Source organism: Balaenoptera physalus (genome assembly GCF_965194825.1).
Source record: "Balaenoptera physalus genome assembly, chromosome: 5".
Classification (NCBI taxonomy): domain Eukaryota; kingdom Metazoa; phylum Chordata; class Mammalia; order Artiodactyla; family Balaenopteridae; genus Balaenoptera; species Balaenoptera physalus.
The window spans coordinates 1529874-1536571 of NC_138884.1; positions in this window are offsets into that span (position 1 = coordinate 1529874).

A 6698-nucleotide genomic window follows, 5' to 3' on the forward strand; every position below is an offset into this window, starting at 1 on the left:
GGTGGCGCAGTGGTTGAGAATCTGCCTGCCAATGCAGGGGACACGGGTTCGAGCCCTGGTCTGGGAAGATCCCACATGCCACGGAGCAACTGGGCCCGTGAGCCACAATTACTGAGCCTGCGCGTCTGGAGCCTGTGCTCCGCAACAAGAGAGGCCGCGATGGTGAGAGGCCCGCGCACCGCGATGAAGAGTGGTCCCCACTTGCCGCAACTAGAGAAAGCCCTCGCACAGAAACGAAGACCCAACACAGCCATAAATAAATAAATAAAAGAACGTGAATTTCTTTAAAAAAATAAAAAACCTCATAGTAAAAATCCCAGACCCAGAAACATTCACTGGTGTATCTTTCTAAACTTTTAAAGAAGAAATGTAAATGAGAAATACCAGCCAGACATAAATTCTTCCAGGACATGGAAAAAAGGGAATAATTCCTTGGGTATTTTTTTGTTTGTTTATTTGTTTGTTTTTTATAATAGCATCCAATCATTGATTCCAAATCCTGGCAAGGAAATTACAAGAAAGTAATATTACAGACCAACAGTGAACATAGATGCAAACATCCTTAATAAAATGTTAGCAATTCCAATTCAGTATATGTATATGTATGTCTATATATATGCCGATATCATCCTTCCATATGCAAAGTTAGTTTAACACTGAAAAACCTTCACTGTAATTTACCACACTAACCAAAAACGGTGGAGGGGAGAAAAATCACATTATTTTGATAGGTTGAGAAAAATCATTTGACAATATTCAACACTTATTCATGATTAAAAACTCTGAGAATACTAGAAATAGAAGGGAAATATCTTAATCTATAAGTGATCTATAAGAATATCTATAAAAAACCTAGTGCAAACATCTTACAAAATGGTGAAATACTGAAAAGACTGTCCTTGAAATTAGGAAGGAGACAAGGGTGTTCACTATCAACATGTCATTCAACACTGTACTGGAGATTTAGCCAGTAAAATAAGGCAAGGAAAAAAGACATAACAATTGGAAAAGAAGAAATAAAACGATCATTATTCAGACATAGCCATTGTATGCTTAGAAAATATAATGAGTTTACAAACATTTAAAATTAGTAAGTGAATTTAGCAAAGTTACTGCATATGTGTTCAATCTACAAAAATCGTTTGCATTCCATCAACAAATGACAAAAATGAAGTGGAAAAAATTATACCATTACAATCACATCAAGAAACATCAAGTATCTAGGAATAAATCTATCAAAAGAGGTTCAAAGCCTCTGCACTAGAAACTAAAATCCTTCTTAAGATGAAAGGCTAAAGAAATGGAGGGATAATTTATGATCCTTGGGAGTACAATGCTAGACACTTCCAAATAGCAAGACCTATTATAAAGCTGCAGTAATTAGAACAATGTGATATTTGTGCAGACAGAGAAGTTGAAAGCCCAGAAGCGGCCCCGCAGACTGTCACCTGACAGGGGTGGGTGCGCTGGTGAGCAGCCCGTATTTCCCTGAACAAATGAAGGGCTCCTTCTGTAGGCAGCTGAGAATGATGTAGATGCTGAGAAAGCTGCTGGGAGATGCTTCTAGACTGACAGCCATTTACGGTGATGGCCTCGGCTGAAGGAGACTGGCCCGCTCAAGGTCACAGCTGCTTCTGGGGTTCTCCTGCACCCAGTGACTGATCGGCCCAGGCCCCTCTTTCCCAACTTGGGGCAACTCTGAAAGGCCATGCCTGCTCCAGACCTCTCCGTGGAATCTGGGGAGTCTTTTACCGGGACGTCATCGCAGCTCAGCTTCTCCTTCTGTCCAATCCTGTTTCCTTTCTGTCTCTTCTACACTTGTGGAGTCCCAGGAGTACTCTTTAACAAATGTCTGGCAAACTCATCTTCATCTCAGAGCATGCTTCGTAGGGAAGCCAAATCGCAGTAGCCGGTGCCAGGAGTGTTCAAAGGAGCAGATGCTAACACAGGATTTCAGGGCTGGCTCGTCTGCTGCCTGGCTGGAGGATGCAGCAGACTACTGGAAAGTCTACGAAGACCTCATCCAAGTTGCAGCTCCTGAGCCAGATGTGATTGTCTTTGCTGGAGTAGAATAACAGGTGCATGGTGTCTGGCCACTGATTTGATGAGTTTGTTATTTTCCATTCTTACTAACAAAGAGCATCATAAACAGTTCGTATGCAAATCAAAACTACAATGATGTATCACCTCACTCTGGTCAGAATGATGATCATCAAAAAGTCTACAAACAATAAATGCTGGAGAGAGTGTGGAGAAAAGGGAACCCTCCTACACTGCTGGTGGGAATGTAAATTGATACAGCTACTATGGAGAACAGTATGGAGGTTCCTCAAGAAACTAAAAATAGAATTACCGTGTGATCCAGCAATACCACTACTGGGCGTATATCTGGAGAAAACTCTAATTCAAAATGATACATGCACCCCTATGTTCACAGCACTATTTACAATAGCCAAGACATGGAAGCAACCTAAGTGTTCATCAACAGGTGAATGGATAAAGAAGACGTGGTGTATATATACAATGGAATATTACTCAGCCATAAAAAAGAATGAAATAATGCCATTTGCAGCAACATGGATGGACCTAGAGATGATCATACTAAGTGAAGTACGTCAGACAGAGAAAGATAAATACCATATAATATCACTTGTTTGTGGAATCTAGAAGAATGATACAAATGAACTTATTTACGAAACAGAAGTAGACTCACAGACATAGAAAACAAACCTATGTTTACCAAAGGGGAAAAGGGGGCGAGGGATAAATTAGGATTTGGGGATTAACAGATACACACTACTATATATAAAATAGGTAAACAGCAAGGACCTACTGTATAGCACAGGGAACTGTACCTGAATCACTGTGCTGTACAACTGAAATGAACACAACATTGTAAATCAACTGTACTTCAATTAAAAAAAGAAAGCTCACATTTACTTGGAATAGACAAGACATTTAGAGACCTTTAGAGTTCTGCCCCAGGGCACACTGTGTCACAGTGTGGTCCAAGGAGATCTGTGCCCTGTGGATGCACCACAGTGCATCACATTGGTCCATGATAGTGATGCCCTTATACTAACGCAACTGGATGAGCCAAAGCGGCTAGTGATTTGGAGGCCTTGATAAGACCCGTGTGTCTGAAGTGTGGGAAATAGAATCCACAAAGATCCAGCGAACCATCACATCAGTGATGCCCTGTTATCTTCAGGTTTCTCAACTTTAATACAGGTCAGGCAGTGTGTGTGTGTTTCAGAACTATAAATCTGTATAATACTGGTAACTTAGCATTTATTGAGTATGTAACCTGGTGCAGGTTACTTAACTTCCTTGGACCTTGTTATTTCCATCGATAAAATAATTTCCTAACAGTCCACAGGAAATTTATATGACAAGAAATATAGTTTTCTAGCATAAGATATTTTGCTAAAATTGAATCATTGTTGAAAATATTACTTTGAACTAAATTCTTTTCCTTTATGTCCCCAGTCTACACCTATAAAATGAAAATAATAATAGCGCACCATAAAGGTTTTGTGACGATTGAAAGTGATAATATACAAATTTCCTCAAGTACATTTTCAATCCTCTCTAGTCTCCTTTTGGGTCCTCTATAATGCACATGTTGGTATTCTTATTGTTTTCCCAGAGATCTCTTAAAATGTTTTTATTTTTTAAAATTTGATTTTCTTTTTGCTGTTCTGATTGGATGACTTGCATTATTCTCTCTTCCAGATCACTTAGGCATTCTTCTGTATCACTTAGTCTTCTATTCATTCCTTCTAGTGTGTTTTTTATTCCAGTATTGAATTCTTTATTTCTGATTTGGTCTGTTTTGTATTTTCTAGTTCCTTGCTAAAATTTTCACTTTGTACATTCATTCTTTTCCCTAATTCAGTTAACATTATTTTTTCCAATGCTTTGAATTCTTTATCTGGTAACCTGTTTATTTCTGTTTCATTATTTTTTTTTTATGGTTTTTCTCTCACTCTTTCGATTGAGAGCAGATCCTCTGCCTTTTCATTTTGCTTCACTTTCTCTGCCTCTACGAACTTCGGTGAACCAGTTACCTCCTGCGGCCTTGAAGCGGAGTTTTTATGTGGGGACGTCCCTGCGGGGACTCTGTGTCCAGTGCCTGTGGTGGGATTTGACATGGATGCGACTGGTGTCTTTCCCCAGGGTGTGCCGGCCGCCGTGGTTGGGGGTGGGGCTGAAGTGGAGGGGCCCCTGTCCCAGGGCTGGGCGGCTTCTAAGGTACCCTAAGGCGAGCGCCCACAATGGCACCGCCGCCCCACCTGGGCTCCGCCCCCGGATCGTGGGTCCTGGATGTCCCATGGTCAAGCCTTCTGCCCACCTGTTGCCGCCCCCAGACCTGGCGCCGCCCCGTGCCTGGGACCATAGTGTTTGCTCAGCTGGGGCCGAGGCCAGTGTGGGAAACCTAGCAGCCACAGAGCAGACTTCTCTCCGCCCGGCCCGGGACAAGCCAGCACAGGCCACCCTCAGACTTCCCGCTGCCCTCCTGTGGGTCCCAGTGGCCCTCCAATCAGCAAGGGGGGCTTGTCTTCCCGCTGGGGGTCCCAGGACTGGGGCCCCCAATCTGTGGCTCTCCCCGCTCAGTCCCTGGGGCAAGTGTCCACCTGTGTGTTCTCCCTTTTCCTCCGAGTCCCCTCGTAGGGGCCCAGGTCCTGACCTGATTGCCTTCCTTCCATTCTGATTACCTGTGCGGCTTTCCTCAGCCTTGGTTGTACAGGAGTCCTTCTGCCAGTATCTAGTTTTCCGTGAGAATTGTTCCCCATGTAGATTCTTTGGATGTGTTCCTGGGGGCAGGTGAGCTCCATGTCCCTTCATCCTGCCATCTTTATAGATCTCCAGAACTGTGTATTTGTAATAGAGACAATCTTGCTGGCAAAGTTTCAAATACAGTAAGTCCCCTACATGTGAACGAGTTCTGTTCCGAGAGCGCGTTCGTAAGTCCAATTTGTTCGTAAGTCCGACAGATTTAGCCTACATACCCAACTAACACTATCGGCTATATAGTACTGTACTGTAATAGGTTTATAATACTTTTCACACAAATAATACATAAAAAACAAACACAAAAAGTAAAGAAAACATTTTTAGTCTTACAGTACAGCACCTTGAAAAGTACAGTAGTACAGCACAACAGCTGGCATCTAGGGGCTGGCATGGAGTGAACAGGCGAGAAGAGTTACTGACTGGAGCAGGGAGAGGAGGTGGGAGATGGTAGAGCTGAAGAATCGTCAGCAATAGGAGACAGAGAGCAACCTACAATTTCACTCACGGCTGACGTTGATGTCACAGGTTCTGGTTCCTTGCTGGATTCAATTCTATCTACCCTCTTGAAAAAACGATCCAGTGATGTCTGGGTAGTAGCTCTTTTTTTCTCATCATAGATGACACGGTAGCACTGGATTGCATGTGGAACAGATGCTGCAACCTTCGTGTACCATTCTACCTTCAGGTCCTGTGCCTCAAAAACTAACAGTGCCTCCTCAAATAAAGAAAATCCCCTTGCCGTTTCCTGCGTCGTGAATCTCTTCAGTTCTTCAGTTACTTCTGCTTCCTCTTGTCTCTCTTCATCCTTTCTCTGGGCCCCCAGTTCCTGGCGCTTCTTAGCAATACCAGCTACATCACAGCTGCTTTCACACTTGCTTCCAGACATCCTGATCTTGAAATAAAGATACTGTGCTACTGTACTCTATACAGTCCTGTACAGTAAAGTACACAACAGCACAACCACTTGTAGAGGATGCACGCACGTGACAATGTACGCCAGACACCTGAACTAACTTACGTGACTGGACATGCGAATACATGTTCGCATCTTAGAAAGTTCGCAACTTGAAGGTTTACAGAAAAATGTTTGTCAATCCCTGCAATAGAAAATCCAATATTCTTTTCAATATAGTCTGTGGATATTGGTGTTTTTGTGTTTTCTATGTCTTCTTGAGTCAATTTTCATCATTTATCTGTCTACTTGGCTGTCATCGTCTATTGCAACTGAATTTATTTTTTCTTTCTGTCTGTTTTCTCATTACTAATAATCAGTTGCTACCAACTTTTATTTTGATAAAAATGATACTTGGCCAGACATTATTATACTTAAGTGGCATAATTTACTTGTTATTTATTTTAATTAATTTTTACTTTTGATTTTATTGTCTACATTTAAAAGAAAATTAACCTTGTTCTTCTTTGTAATTTCTTGGACTGAATGTTTCATTCATTTATTTAAAATATTCTTGAATTATAATGAATGCATTTATAGTCATAAATTTTCCTCTTAGTACTGCTTTGGTCTAACTCCATTATTTTTGAAATATGGAGATTCGTGATTAAGTCTTAAAGTTCATATATATATATATTTGTTTTGATTCCTCTTTAACTCAAGTTTTATTTAGAAATGGATTTTAAATTTTTTATTCTTTATGTGTATGTGTATGTTTTGAGTCATTTGTAGCTAATATCTAGTTTATTGCATTGTAGCTTGAAAATGAGGCCTGTATAGATTCTTTTTCCAGAAATTAATTGAGTTATTCGTTGTGGCCTTATACATAGCCAATGTCTACTACTGCAGGGGCAAAGAATTAGGGTTTGGGGTAAGAATATCTGTGGATTGTTAACATTTCTTTGTGATTTTTTCCTTTGTTATTGGCTATAAAATTCTATCTATATTA